This window comes from Anser cygnoides, chromosome 2 (assembly GCF_040182565.1).
Source record: "Anser cygnoides isolate HZ-2024a breed goose chromosome 2, Taihu_goose_T2T_genome, whole genome shotgun sequence".
Classification (NCBI taxonomy): Eukaryota; Metazoa; Chordata; class Aves; order Anseriformes; family Anatidae; genus Anser; species Anser cygnoides.
The window spans coordinates 72,866,355-72,882,640 of NC_089874.1; the positions used below are offsets into that span (position 1 = coordinate 72,866,355).

The 16,286-nt window shown below is 40.5% G+C and overlaps 1 long non-coding RNA gene across 1 annotated transcript in view; it reads left to right on the forward strand.

Moving 5' to 3' along the window:
- LOC106034886 (uncharacterized) overlaps window positions 1-15,988 on the forward strand; it is a 116,771-nt gene extending 100,783 nt beyond the window's left edge. The window contains exons 4-5 of the long non-coding RNA XR_010829430.1: window positions 6,278-6,516; window positions 15,230-15,988. This is a non-coding gene — a long non-coding RNA (uncharacterized lncRNA). The remainder of the gene's footprint in view (window positions 1-6,277; window positions 6,517-15,229) is intronic.
- The last annotated feature ends 298 nt before the right edge of the window (window positions 15,989-16,286 follow it).

Here is a 16,286-nt window from a genome sequence, read left to right on the forward strand (position 1 = left end):
TGCTGTGCTGAGGAGTAGAGTGGGACACCTTTAGCATGTTCCTGCGGTTTATTTTGGTACTGGAACAGTCCAAAAACAAAAAGCCATTTACCAAGCTCAGGAGCAACTCTCATCCTTTTATGTGAGCCCGTGGCTTCAGAGCATCTACGCGCTACTTGCAGGTACGGTAGCATATGAAATCAGCAGGCCACAGTAGTGCAGTAAAGCCTATGTCTTGGGAGTCTTATATGGGCTAGAGAACTAAAAATGGGATGCCTGCATTTCAGTGAGTTTACTCCTGCTCTACAGTGATGTGAAAAACAGCAGACTTGTATCCAAGACGCATGCCAAGAAACTGCATGAGATAAAAGGAATGAACACCTCATGGTGTTTGCTCTAACAGGGTAGTCGTGTTCCCAGTGAGTGTCCTAATCCTGTCAACCTCACTGTTTGTGTTAATCCCAAGTGGAACAGCGTGGTGAGGTAGGAAAAGGGCATTTCAATGAATAGGCTTGATGGTGATATTTCTAGTTCTTTTAACATCTCACAGCCCAGGAATAGTTGCAGTGATGTAATATAGCTATTTAGAATTCTTTTCAAGCATGTTTTGAAATTGCTGCCTGTGGGATTGATAATTTTGCTTGGAAGTGAGTGCACCTGAGGTAAAGGCTGTATGAGTGTATTTTCAGGCTCTTTCAGTCAATCTGAATTTGGCCATGCTTCTGATCTTATCACCAGTCTGAACAGCAGAATATTAGAGCAGTACTAGTTTGTGTGCAGCCTTTGAGACAAGTGGCTAAGGGACGGGCCACATCTACTAAGCACATTTTCTGCTGTGCAGCAGAAGAAAGCAACAACCTACTTGCCAGTGTTTGGTCCTACTCCTCCTGAGGTTAAGACCTCTTGGTAATTGTCCCAGGGAATGAGTAATTATTTTGTGATGTTGACACAGCTACACCACATTCTTGCATTCTGGGTATATGCCTTAATTGTGCTGCAGCAAAAGATTGCTGCATCGCCCCACCACAGAGTGACAAAACGCTGTGACCTCGAGGGGAAATCTCCCTGGAAGCATGAGAAGTAATGTGGCTGGCATAGTTCACAGTGGGTGGGAGAGCAAGCTTCTCATTTCAAGAGTGACAACAAGGCCAAAAATCTCGAACTCCTTTTTCATCAAAAGTTGTTTCATACTGAAAGAGTGCAGTCAATTTACCAGCCCAAAGAGAAAGGTAACACTGAGCCATGTTTAAAGCAAAATGCACTGTTCTTGCAAGCATAGAACCTAGAAATATGAGCTGTGTGGCATGTGGGTCAATTATAGTTAAGATTTTAATAATCTCAATATTTCAAAAACAATCTGCTTTTGCCTACTAGCTTTTCCATCTCTTGGCAATGATGGTCTTGATCTCCCATGGCAGAAGTTCAACATCTCTCTACAGTTGAAGTAAAATCTTCTGCACTTTGATATGTTAGAACAGCCTCATTTTTCTCCAGCTATCAAGCTTAATGCATTTTTAAAGCATTCTCCTACTTTAAGGTACAATTAAAGTTGTGAAAAGTGAATATGTAACAATGCATGTATGTTTACCGTACATGTAATTTGTTCATGAGAGACCTAGGTTGGAAACTAAATTCTGCCACCCCCTTCATTCATTGGAAGTTCGGCCCTGCTCCTAGGTTATATCTGACTGTGAAGCTTGTAGCATTAGGAATCTTTATAATGGGTTAAATAAAAACTCTGTTGTTAGGCAATGCTAATTTTTGGCCTAAAATGTATGAGTTGGCTCAGAGTACATCCCCACCGTGGGTTTATATTTTGTATTCTATCATGCTCTTCTCTGTGACTTCCACCTCATGTTTGCTGTGTTGCCTAATATTTAAACAAGTTCATTAGTTACATCCGTGCTTTAAAAAATATAAACTGCATTTTTCAGGCTATGGACCAACATGCTAAAAAACCATCTGTGATATCAGTTGCTCAACTTATGCTCTCAGAAGAGCCTGCTTTACTTAAGGCGACTGCTCAGCACTTACAGAAAAATTAAGATGGTCATTAAGTACCTCAATTCGTATTTGAATATTTCAGCTGAGACTCCATCATTACAGCTTTTATTGTATCTAACCATGCTGGCTCTTTTGAAAGTGTGGCAGGGTTAAGTGCTTCTGTCATTCCTCCCAGTTATTTGTGTGCCCAAATGTGGAGTTAGGTAACTTCAAACACAACCTTGAAAACAGGTGATGAAAGTGGTGAGTAAAAACTAAATGAAATTCCACAGCCTGAGGCTTAGGCAAAATGTCCCTTTGGGTGTTCAGGTTAATGTGATTGCCAAGGGAGGCTTCTTTTTCTTGAAGAGTGAATTTTGGACATGTTTATTCAGCCCTCTGCTCTGCTTGGGTCACCATTTTAAGCCCATCCTTGCTGTTCTGTATATAAATAAGTTTAATTGCTAGATATCAAATTAGGAATTCTCTTCTGCTGTCAGAATGGTCTCTAAAGAGGGTAAGAATACTTCTGAGAAGAAAAAATATATATTTTTTGGATTATATTTTGTAAGCCACACTGAAATTGCCATGCTGGGGGTTAACTGAAATTGTAGCCCTATAAAATTTAACAAAGCTTACATAAAAGTGAAGGGGGAAATGCACGTTGCAGGAAAGTTCTGTGTTTACAAAGTGACCCTCTGCACTGCAGGAACACTTTAAATAGGAACATTAAGGGCAATAAATCTTAGTTGTGGAGCTTTTCTGAATTTTAGTCCTTTTAAACATATTTGATGAGTGGTACCTTATGCCATGTAGGAACAACAAAGGATTCCTCAAAACAGTAACAACAAATACTGCCAACTTGAGGCCAAAAGTCTTTAACACTCTCATTTCTTGCTCAGTATGTGCTTCACCTGCCATCAGCCACTACAAGTGGTGGGCATCTTGATTTAGTCATTCAAGTAGATGTGCTTTCTGAAGGTCACTGGGGATTTCTGTTCTGTCATTTAGTTCAGAGAGGAGGAAAAAAATGTAGCTGGGTTGTGAATTCTTTAGATTAATGCTTGGATGTACCCGTTGGGTAATGTAGCCCTACATTCAGGTTTTTCAGTTGTGTTGGTTTTAGTGCCCAGAATTTGAGGACTCCAGATTTTTTCAAGGATTCCAAGTGGTTTTGTAGCCTGGTTGAAGCAAAAGCAATTGCAACAGAGAAATGAGCTACAATAGTTCCAACAAGACTGCAGACTGTGTAGAAACCTGGAACCACGTCCCCTGCAGATATGCAGAACCAGTGCTGTTGCTCACAGTTTTGCCCATGTGTGTTAGACTCACAATGCTTATCTCATGTTCTGTATTGGTATGTGCTTCTAGGACAGCTCTATCCTCTGTCCAAGCTGCCAAGTACATGACCAGAATAGCTACAATCATCTATTGTGAATTTGTTTTCTCACCTCTGATCAGGAACCAAGACTGACCATAACAACCTGTAGACTCAATTCTTATTTGTACATAGACCCATTTCTATTCACTTGATGTGTCATCGTCAAATTACAAGGCCCTTTGCCTTGCAAGAATGCTACAGTTGGTTTTGACATACATAAGAATCAGGAGCCAAGTATCTCAGAGTGCTGAATGATTTATGACCATACTTTTAGTTAAAGGACAAATGACCGTAGTATTCACCATTTCTCTAATGCCCTTCCCTTGCCTTTCCTTGCCTTGCCTTGCCTTGCCTTGCCTTGTCTTGAGTAAAATGGTGAACAAAGCAATGTCTGAGGGTACATCCACATAAATAAGGGCTGGCAGCCTCAGTTTCTTTTGTCATACTGAGAACTATGCAAGTTCCCCAGTGTTTCATATCCAGCCAACATGGAGCATGGGCAGTGAGAAGTTTGAGTTTGCAGCAGTGTGTACGTGAGTCCTTCTGCATTTCCCAGTTAATGTCATAGCCCGTGTGTCTATTGCAAAGCTACTGTCAAGCACTCAGGAGTGACTAATTCTACCAGTGAAGCTCCTGGCTGCCCAGAACATGTCTTTTGTTCTTAACCTTAGCTTCTTGCAGTTCTGGAAAATTCCACTATCTTCATGCAAGGCTGTATTGACCATTACAGCTTGTGTAAGACATCTTGAATCATACTGTACAAACTGTCTTTGGTCATGCATGCACTTAGCTGTTCTCTGAACAGCCTTCTACTTCCATCAGTGACTTCCTCAGAAGTGTTTTTCAGGTTGTTTCCATCAAGCAAGACTCCAGGCTCACTTCTATACTTCCAGCTCTTCCTAGAAATACCTATTTTCATGTTAAATCAGTTTGTGGTCTGATTTCTCTGATTCTTAGTATCTTTCCATGTGAGACCAGCATTTTTTGACTCATTTTGGTCCATTGCTGAAAGAAGACAAGAATTAACATGCTAATGTGAAACATCTCTGTACAAGGACTGGTACAGTCCCCATGCTTCAAATTAGTACGGTCGGTTTATATTGTTGTAGAAATGTCTGTTCAAAATTTTCATGAGCCTTACTTCCTCCTTAATACATTTATGTTTTCTTTTCTATCACCTTAAAAGTTCCCATTTCATAGTGGGTAAAAATCTGTGCCCTTGAAATTTAGATTTTGTATAGAAATATCTTTTTTAAAAAAGTATACAGAATACTTTTTCTGAAATCGTTTCTGATCATCTTTGTTCCCTTCTAAATATGAATAGGGGAATTCATGTGCTTTGATTCAGAGTTGTGAATAAGGCACTAGGATGAGGCTAAATCTGGCATGGAAACCCATTTCAGTAAAAGCGTAAGAAAAAGTATTACACTCAGCTCCTGGCCAGGAAATAATGTCTCTGTGTCTTTGCAGAGAGCTCCCTTTTCAGCCTGTAGACTGTACTTTCAGATGTTAATAATGACTCTTTAATATTTCCGGCTGAGAAGGGGAGACATTAATATTCTTCCAGAGAGCTCACAGCAGTGACTGTAAATTACATGATATTCTGGAAACACAGAGGGAGGTGTTTCCTTCCTTGGACAGTTTAATACCGGGCCTTCATCCCATGATGTATTACCTGTATTTAGCTTGCATTTTGAGTAATATTGTGCCAAATAATGGCACTGTGGAAGCTGCAGTGCAGCTCCTACAGGACAGAGGGCTGGCAGGAGTGTCTGTCCATGCAGGTGAGCTGTCCTTCGTGGCCTGTGGCTTATCCTCCATGAGAGCTATGAAACGTACAGTCTGGGCTAAAATTTTCAAAGTCTTTCTAGGGATTTACATGCTGTTTTTTAACGGGATTTATGAGGATTAAATCCCTCTCAGTCTTGAAAATATCTTCTCTAATGCCCTTTATTCAGTGCCATGTCAGAAGTTTTGAGAAGTTTCTTTTCCTTCATCTGGGGCCCTTGTTTTGGGCGTGAGATGTTATCATTGGCAGTTTAGTGCTTTTTCTAATTAATCATAGTAGCAGATTAAACACTTTGATGACATTAAAGGAGGCCAATGCCCAGACATCCTGGCTTCAAAGTAAGGGGAGAACAGTATGTTCATCTGGAATGCCTGTTTTACTGGGGACTGTTCTAGGAATTGTGTTTCACTTAGCAATAATGAATTGCAATGACTGTTACTTAATCAGGACAAATTAAGATACATTTACATAATGAGAATACGTTCAGCTGGAGCCAAGTCATTAAGTGGTGCTTAAACTCATATTACAATCTAAATTTTTGGAAGTTTCCAAGTAAGTATAAAATGAAGATGCAAGGCAGCAAATGTAATTTTTAATTGTTTTTTTTCTTTTATTTTGTGACATGTTCTATATCTCCTAACAACTACTTAGACCAAGTTTTTTAATAGCTTTTTTTTTTTCTTTATCTTTTTTTTTTCCAGTTGTTAAAATGAAATAATTGACAGTTCATCCAGGTGGCTTAGTGCAGAGGATTTTATTTTATTGTTATTAGGTAAAAATACATTTTTATGTGCTTTTTTAAGTGCAGTGTCTTCCTCCGTAAGTGTTTTTTCTGCACATTCTTGCAAAAGCTGCAAAATTGTAGTGTTGTTTGACTTCAGTCACCTGGTTACTGCAGGCATAGGCTAGAGCAGCATGCAAGTGCAGGAGGCAACTTTCTTGGGTGCTGCCCCATGTTCAGTCTGCAGAAACACCAAATCCAGACTTTTTCTGGGATTCATTTCTGAGGTGGATGGGGAGGAACCTCAGTGGATGTGGAAATAGAGGCACCAGAGTTCTGGGTTTTGGGAAAAAAACCAAGCCAAACCAAAACAAAACCTCAGAGAAATGGAGCAGATGATGGAGCATAGTGTATTTTCTTGCAGAGTAGCAATAGACGTCAGGACCTTCCCTATTGGTACTCATGTATTTCCAAGATCCTGCCAAACCTATGGGGACAAGGAGGAGGCCTGAATGACGAATTCAGTCAGCATTGTTACCAGTCTGATCACCATCTGAATGTTGCCAAAGAAAAATGATATCTTCCTGACAAGAAATCAGCTACTGCCTGAAACCTCTGACTCTGAGGAAAAGAGAAACCTATAAGCTGCATGTACTTGCCCAGGTAAGAGAAGGGCTGATGGGCAAAGTCCGTGTGATAAAATGAAGTCAAAGTAAGGTTACTGCAAAAAGTCTGACTTTATCCAGACCTGTGATATGTCTTAAGCATGTTAATAGGTAACAAATAGTCTTAAGATAACAAATAGTTTTGTCCATAAGTATTTTCTCATTGATATTTAGGTTCAGGTGCATAGGTTGATCATGAATGAGAACTAGGAGACATTGTTTAGAAGATTATATCTGTACTTATAGGAAAAGAGCCAAGGTTTCTGCCACCTTGACTGTGTTTTGAAGTCACATACGTACAGCTCTGTGCAACTCTGAAACATCTGTCCCATCTGGCTCATCTTACTGAATTAGGTAGCCTTTATATTGCCCTCAGAAGGTCTTTGGTTTGGTTTTACAAATCAAAAATTTGGTAGCTTAGATAGATGGGAGACAGTTGTCACATCCTTGTATGTCAGTGAGGGCTTTTAAGCACTTACCCTTCTTATCTTTTACATGGTGCTGTGATAAGGGAAAAAAGGATTTGTCAAGCATCTTCATGGCTGTCATATCTGAAGTCAGTAGTGTTCCTGTTTTTATTTACTGCGATGTAGTGCTATAAAGCACCCCCAGCTTCAAGAGTAAAAAAGAAAAAAAAAAAAGAAAAAAAGAGCTGGTGCTTTGCCATTTCTCCCCCCCCCCGCAGGGCTGGGCTGAGTTTCCCCGAGGTCTGGGAGGATACACATAGGGCGATTTTCTCAGCCTTGCTGCAGCGTGGTGTCTCAGCTGGCGGAGCATCATATAGCCATGGGGCAGTAAGCCAGGTCTGGGGATTTTCATATGTATGTGTCCCTTCTCAGCTTGTGCATTCATTTATCCGTGCAGAGGAACCACAGCCAAGTGCTGCACAGCGGGTGGATGCGGGGGCTCTCTGGGAGGTGGTGGAGGAAGCTGAGAAGGAGCCCAGGCACGGCTCTGAGTTTATGCCAGAAGGTAGGCCAGGTTTTACACCTGTGTCTAATTAATTAGTGAGGCCAAATAAATAAATGACTTCCAGCATTGCTTTTCCAGCTACGCTGTGATGGGCAGTGGCTGGTTTCCTGCATTACCTTTTTTTTTTTTTTTTTTTCCTTCCACCTTGTAGACTCTCTGCTGTGCTGCTTGTATCAGGGACAGGGAGCAGGGTGGCAGTTCAGTCTCCCAGTTAATTGTGTTTTAAATGCAGCATGGAGAGAAGTTTTTACCTGTCTGAATACCTTAGCTGCTTCCTGGGCCAGCTCCCTAAAATTGGGGAATTTATCTTGCTTAACACATGTGGAATGTTGCACGTAGCTTGAAATGGAGACTCTTATTTCTCCTTGACTGGAAATCTCTTTAAAGCCTCAGCACACCCACACACTGAAGGTTGGTCTCATTTGATGCATACCCAAGATCTCCCTGGGTGGTACAACACACTGCTGCCTCTGGAGAACTTTTCTTTTAATCTGCTGTGCTGGACTTTTTTTGGCAGTGAGGCTATTGCAGTCACTCAGAAACACTTTATTTCTTTGAGAAACAGATAAAAGGTGAATTTTTAAGAAGAACGTACTCTCTTTCTAAACAAACATGGGTTTGGGGCCTTACTGTGAATCTGTAGCCTTTGCTGTGAAGTTTATGTTGATATGATAGATATATGAAGAGAGGTTTCCCTTTATGAAACACAGGCTGTCTTCTAACCCTCTCTAATAAGGCAAGTATCAAGTCCTTTTTAAAATCAGATTTTGGTTATCCAGCCTACTTAACAAAAATGGCATAATGTTGAAATATAGTAAAGGCAAACTATTTTATAGCCATCGTAATGGAGGACACTTTGCACTGTAATAATGTGATGATTCCTAGTAAGTGGCATTGATATCTTCAGGGCTGAATTATAAACTCTTTTCATAATACCTTCAACAAGTGGGTGAAGTGCAGGGGAATGCCTTAATTTTTTGGGGAATTTCTTACCAACCCTCTTTGCTGGAGAAGGATGATCTTAGAACCTGCTGTTTTGACTCAGTTTCATGGCTCCACATTGCCACCTCTGTGTTGGTGTCTGTTTTGGCACTATTAGCTGAGATGAATATGTTATGGAAGAGTGAAAAGAAAAATGCTGGGTGGAAGTGCATCAAGTTTTTAAAGCAAGTAAATCATGGAGAAGAGAGTTACAGAAGACAGAAGTGAGCAGAATGGATCAGCACTGTAAAAAGGTGATTCATTTGGGGATTTTATAAGGTCCCTGGGGTCCACTAGATTCTGACCACACATCAGTTTTTCTACATTGGTCCTTCACATGTCATGCTAAAGTCAGCCAATGACTTAAAGACTTAAGAGAAGTCTACTAAAATGAAGCTTAAATAGAAGAGATTATGAAAAGAGGAATTTCTTTCCTACAGGATAATAGGATCTCCTTCTTTTGGATCCAAATCTGCTTGAGGTCAAACCAATCACAAAGCCAGGTCTCATTCTCAAGGCATCTACTTACCAGAAATCAATGATATAAATTTCCTTGATCTGAAACTTTCTTGAAACCTGAGGCCTGTGCCAAGGTCTTTGCTGTATTCTAGAAGATTTCTAGAGTGTGTGAAAGATGACTTCGTGACACAGCTGGTGAGCAAGCCAGCTAGGGACAGTGTCCCAATGGACATTTTGCTTGTAAATAGAGAAGGACTTATGGGTAATGTGAAGGTTGGAGGCCATCTTGGGCACAGTGATCTCAAATTAGTAGAGTAGTTTGCAATTCTTGGAAAAGTAAGGAGGGGGATTGACTGCCACCCTGGACTTCCAGAGGGCAGACTTTGGCCTGTTAAGGAGATTAATTGGTGGAGTCCCTTAGGAGGCAGTCCTGAAGGGCAAAGAAGTCCAGGAAGTCTGGACACTCTTCGAGAAAGAAATCCTAAAGGCACAGGAACAGGCCATCCCCACATGCTGAAAGATGAGCCAGTACAGAAGTACAGTACAGACTGGCCTGGCTGAACTCATGGAAAAAGAGGTTTTATGACCTTTGAAAGAAGGGGCGAGTCATTCAGGAGGACAATAAAGATGTTGTGAGGCTGTGCAGGGACAAAATTAGAAGGGTCAAAGCCCAACTTGAGCTCAGTCTGGCTATTGCTGTTAAAGACAATAATACATGTTTTTTTATAAATAAACAAGAAAAGGAGGACTAAGGAGAATCATCCTTTGTTGGATGTGGAGGGAAACAGAGAGACCAGAGATGAAGAAAGGGCTAAGGTACTTAATGCCTTTTTTGCCTCAGTCTTTAGCAGTGAGACCAGTTGTTCTCTGGGTACTCAGCCCCCTGAGCTGGTAGATAGGGACAGGGAGCAGAATGAAGCCCTCATAATCCATGAGGAAATGGTTAGTGACCTGCTACTCAGATGTACGCAAGTCTAGGGGGCCAGATGGGATCAACTTGAGGGTACTGAGGGAGCTGGTGGAAGTGCTCACCAAGCCACTTTCCAGCACTTTTCAGTAGTCCTGGCTATCAGGGGAGGTCCCAGTCAACTGGTAGCTTGCAAATGTGATGCCCGTCTACAAGAAGGGACAGAAGGAGGATCCAGGAAACTACAGGCCTGTTAGTCTGACCTCGGTGCTGCTGAAGCTCATGGAGCAGGTTATCTTGAGTGCCATCACACAGCACTTACAGGACAACCAGGTGATTAGGCTCAGTCAGCATGGGTGTATCAAAGGCAGATCCTGCTTGATGAACCTTACCTCCTTCTATGACAAGGTGACACACTCAGTCGATAAGGGAAAGGCAATGGATGTGGTCTACCTAGACTTCAGTAAGGCTTTTGACATCATTTCCCACAACATTCTCCTGAAGAAGCTGGCTGCTCAAGGCCTGGATGGATGTATGCTTTGTTGGGTTAAAAACTGGTTGTGTGGACAGGCCCAATGAGTCATGGTGAATGGAGTTAAATCCAGCTGGAGGCCGGTCACTAGTGGTGTCCCCCAGGGCCAGATCTCCTCAATATCTTTACCAATGATCTGGACATGGGATTGAGTGCAGACTCAGTAAGTTTGTAGATGACACCAAGTTAGGCACGAGTGTTGATCTGCTCGAGGGTAGGAAGGCTCTGCAGAGGGATCTGGATAGGCTGGACCAATGGGCCAAGGTCAACTGTATGAAGTTCAACAAGGCCAAGTGCTGGGTCCTGCACTTGGGGCACAACAACCCCATGTAATGCTACAGGCTGAGGGAAGCGTGGCTGGAAATCTGCCCATGGGAAAGGGACCTGGGGATATTGGTCGATAGCTGGCTGAAAATGAGTTAGCAGTGTGCTTGGGTGGCTAAGAAGGCCAACAGCATACTGGCTTGTATCAGAAATAGTGTGGCCAGCAGGACCAGGGAAGTGATTGGGCCCCTGTACTCAGCTCTGCTGAGGCCACACCTCGAATACTGTGTTCAGTTTTGGGCCCCTCACCACAAGAAAGACATTGAGGTGCTGGAGTGTGTCCAAAGAAGTGCAACAAAGCTGGTGAAGGGTCTAGAAAACAAGTCTTATGAGGAGCGGCTGAGGGAACTGTTTAGCTGAGGGTTGTTTAGCTTGGAGAAAAGGAGGCTCAGAGACCTTGTTGTGTTCTACAATTACCTCAATTACCTTAAAGGAGGCTGTACTGAGGTGGGGATTGGACTCTCCTCCCAAGCACCAAGTGATGAGGAGAAATGACCTCAAATTGTGTCAGGGGAGGTTTAGGTTGGGAATTAGGAGAAATTTCTTTACTGAAAGGGTTGTGTAGCATTGGAATAGGCTGCCCAGGGAAGTGGTTGAGTCACCATCCCTAGAGGTCTTCAAGGAATGTGTAGATTTAGAACTTGGTAGCGTGGTTTAGTGGTGGACTTCAGTACTAGCTTAAAGTTTGGACTAGATGATCTTAGAGGTTTTTTCCAGCCTGAATGACTCTATGACTCCTTTCCAACAAACTCACTGTGTTGGCAATCTTTGAGTCATATCTGTACTTAGAACTGATTGAATGTTTAGATATGTTATTGCTGGACAAAATATTGAAAGGCATGTGACACTAAAGTGCTTGTGAAGGAGAGCTATGGTAAAGTTTCTATTCTGCTGTTCTCTCATGTTCTGGGTGACATCTAAAAATCAGCAAATTGCTGCTGCTCTGGAAGTCAAGAAATCTCAAGTGAGAAACATGGATGACAATTTTGTCAGAATTGGCATTTTCCCATGAAATATTGTTTTTTTGTTGGTTTGGTTTGGTTTGGTTTGGTTTTTGTTTTTTAATGACCAATTTTGTACATTCAGATAACAAGTTGCTGTTCTGTGCAACTTTTTGTTGATCTCTGCTACGAATAGCTTGTAGAGCGCACCGGACATAACTGGAATGCAAGTAACAGTTCTAGGGGATTAGAAATGCAAGCGTGGATCAGAATGCTTTTGGAACAAGTTAGAGGCGATACCCTGTACTTATTCCATAGCAGACCTTTGTGATCCCAGCATTACCTCACCTCTGAAGACAAGTAAAAATTACCGTGCTTCTGATTCTCTTGTTCTACCACGGCAACATATCTGTAAGTAGTGCAAGTCATAGAAGGTTTGAATGTATCTTCAAACAGTACGATGCAGCATTGCCCTATGGAATAGCCATGATTCAATCATGTCTGGTTTCTAATTCAAGTCTCAGATCTTTTAAAGATCTTGGCATTATTGTAGATGAAGGTTATAAATCATTTTGAGAGGAGCAGACTTAAGATAGAGACATTTTCTCTGAGGAGACAAATTTAGAAATATAAAATTGATAAACAGCAATAAGTATATTTGAAATATCCGAGCATATCCTGTTCAATTTCCTCTTCTTACATAAGTGTAGTCAAGAGCATTTATGGTTTTTCCAGAGTGGTATATGTAGGTTAGAAAGCAGCCTCAGGCCAATTGTTAGTGTGTTAGTAATGTAATATCCTGAAGTCCTAACGCTGACCATTGAAGTACTTCTTCAAACTTTTCTTTTTGAACAGTGATGACTACAACGATAATAACAATCACACTTGACGTTCACGTGAGGAAGATATGTATGTCTAATAGGTCAAATCTGAGTTCTCTTTCTTATAGCTCTTGTAAATACACAGTCACTGGGTAAATTTATTGTTATAACCTGTTAGTGAGAGCCTCCAGATTGTTCATACAAATTGTGCTTGTTAAGGCCGGCCTTGTAGTGCTAGGTCCCTGGCTGACCAAATGCTATTGCTAATGGAAACTGTTGTCTTTAAGGAAATTGCATCTCTTGGCCTTTTAGTGAAGGAAATAACAGACTTCAAAGATTAAACAAAAAATGCAACTGTCACAATGAGTGAGGTAGCGTTGCTTAATATTACAGTGTTCCACAGCTGGAGAAAAATGAGTGTCATGGGTTGCTGAAAGAAGAAAAAAACAACCCTCTACCACCTCTTCTGACTGATAAGTCCTTTTATAAAAATCTCACACAGGCAGAGAAGTTGTTTGGCTCTAAAAGCCGAAAGAAAATAAGGTAGGGGTGAACAAACTGGCTTAGGTTTTCTGGAATTCTGAGGAAATATTTGTGTCTTAAACATTAATTTTTAAGCACTATTTGTCAAAATCTCCTTGTGCAGCTCTCCATTACTTACTTGATAAATGTATTACTGATGTTGTTATGCCTCACAAGAGCAAAGGTACCACTGCGCAATTCAGATTTCTGTTCCAGCTGGTGACAATGTGACACTAACCACAGCAGACTTCCCAAAACTTTACTAACACTGTGCAATTACAAAAATGTCGGTCTTTTTTCACAAGCCACTGTACTTCCAGGAACAGTTAAAAGCTTAACCTCAGCCACATTATGTGAGGCTGGTGCTAGCGCAGGAATTAAGTCTCCTTATGTCCATGCCTCCCTCCTTTTACCCTCTACACTGTGTGCTATCTGGCGTCTGGAAGCTAGCGTTCTTGGTGACTCTATTTGTTCCCTTGACTCATGCTCTTATTGTAAGCAGGTTCTAGGTCTTTTTCCTAGAACATCCTTATTCATATAGTCACTGCTTCATATACGTCTTCACATATGTCACTGCTTTCCTTCATGTCAATACAAACCCTTGGCTCTAATTTTGTGCCACGTGTTAGAGGCCCCTCATGCCTCTGTGTTTGTACCAGTTGAGGTTGTGCCACGCACTTGTGCTTTAATACACGTGCTGTTACAGGGCAGAACTTTTGTTGGCCTACCTTATATTAAGGAGCTATTTCTAGTGATGGTCTACATGGGCAGAATTACAGAGAATTTGAAAAAGCATTTGACAGGGTGAATTGAAAATATTTCATGCTATTTCATGCAGCATGTTGGAGTATAGATTAAAAGAAAAGAAAAAAGCTTATTTTAAAATGTTTTGCTTTCTAGATATCTTCACATATTTACATTGAGGATCAGTCTAAAAAATTGTCTCTCTTTAAAAACTTCATTTTGAATTTGAAAACTATTAAATACTATCCCTGTTTTCCCTTCCTTTTTTTCTGCTCACTCCTCTTTATACGTACACATGTGTATATATACATATATATGAAAATGAGAAATAGAAAAATAAGCATAAATCATTTTTTCTCAACATTCCCCTTCCCCCCACCCCCCACCCCCCATTTGGCAGAATGATGTCCATTTGAAAGGATTTTTATTAAGATAGGGATAGGCAGAAATTTTATCAATTCCACTTTTGCTAATGAAAACATGCAAGGAAATATTTTTATTGTCTAGAGGTCTTTGCAAAAGCTTGCTTTTGCAAATTCTGTAGAATTCAGTAGCAGCAATTTGACAGTATTTCCTGAAAATTGAATAGCTGAAGGGATAAAGTTAGGGTTGTGGTATCTTTGGGTTTATACTATTACTTTTCCTGGAGATTAATGTATAAAATTCAGTTACCTTCAGTAGGCTTCATAATCATTTTCAGTTCCTCAACTATTGTTATATTAACTATATATTTTGGTACAAGTTAGCTACTATCCAATATCTCATCTAAATATTACCTGATCTTATTAAAAAAAAAAAAAAAAGCAAAATAGATATCCAAAACTTTAAGACCTGGTTTCTTAGGAAATGAAATGTTGGTTCTGTGGGAAACTCCATTATTTCAAATGTGTTTGTTCAAATTTCTTGGAAAAACAAAAATTACTCAGGTTTTAAGAAAGAGCTATGAAAGTATCTAGATTAGTGAATACCAAACAGTTCCTTTTTAAAAACAAACAAACAAACAAACAAAACAGTGGTTTTGCTCATTGTATATGTATTTACTGTTACGTTTTAGCAAGATATCCTTAATATTAGATGTATGTTAATGGAGTATCCTAAAAGAGGCTTGTTAAATTAAAACTCTGTACCCAGTTCTCCAGTGCACTTTTTCAGGATGAATTTTTATACAAACAGCATGGGGTGGTTTAGGACTATATGTCAGTCAGACATATATGTCAGACTATATGTCAGAGACAGAAAAAGGGCCTTTCACAGATGAATAGCATCTGGGAAAATTCTGTTGCTTGTAGAGGAGGGGTGAGCAGGTGGCCTCAGCCCTGAAGATCAGGAAGGAATTTATCACATACACATGGACTCATAAGATGGTATTAAAAATTACATGTTCATCCTAAAGTAAAAGAGATGTTTCAACAGTGTGCTAAAGAAATACTCCAGCTTTTCCTACTGTAGACTACGTGTAAATCACCACTTTATTATTTCAGTGTGTCTTTTGAAATTTCTCTGTTCAGATCATCTTGCAGTTGGAAATTCACATGTGCCTGCAACCCTCCAGAGGAGAAAGTGATTCAAAGGCTCTTCTTAGATTACGATGGGAAGTGGAGACCCAGACTTCAGGCACAAACTGGAGAGGACTTTGGTGCCAGCGTGACATCCTTTGAGATAGTTGCAGCTCAAAAGACCGTTGAAATGAGCAGACCCAGAGTTTGATTAGACACTGAAAAAAAGAGTAGCTCAGGTCAGTTAATCTATCATATTACATATGGCAGATCTATATGGTATGATACTGTTTCTCTGCCTGCTCTCAAATTGTGTAATTGAAGGGATACAGTCTTCAAATATGTCCTTGCCTGAACAGTAGCTGTTCTGATTTGCTTAGTGCTCTTGATGTAGGACTCAAGAAACTACCCCAGAAAATTCATGGAAATAGTGAGAGAAATATTTGTGTAGCAGCTTGTAGAGCTCACAAGAATGGTGTTTTGGGAGGAATAGGAAATGTATGGAGAGAGAAACCAAGCTGTTCAAGGGTATGAAACAGTTTCTGTCCAAGCAGCACATAAACAGATTTGGACTCTTCAGCCCATTACTGCCATGACAGACATTGATAAAATCATGAGTCTGGTCTCCAAAACCAGCAAGTGACTTCGGATTTTATTATTCTTAGTTGCCATCTAGACACCCCAAAACCTGAGGAAGTTTCCTGTGCTTTATATACAACTTTCTTGACATTTCTGAGCCACAGCTGAAGGTGATTACTTTGCAGACACTTAAAAAATCATACTGGGAGGGGATGCATGAAGCAGAAATATTCAAAACTACATGGGCAATGGAGCTTGGAATAACCAGTACTCAGACGGATGAACTGAAATCACAGGTAGTACATTCACTACCACCTTTCCATTCCAAAGAGAATTTCAGTGCCAAAGTGGTGATATTTCAGTACTCCACTGATATAGCAAAAATAAGGAAAGAGAACTGTAATTGTTGAAAAGGACATTTCTTGTAAGTTAAAAAAAAAAAAAAGTAAAACAACAAATGCATCTCACACTTTCTTGGAAATGATCCCCT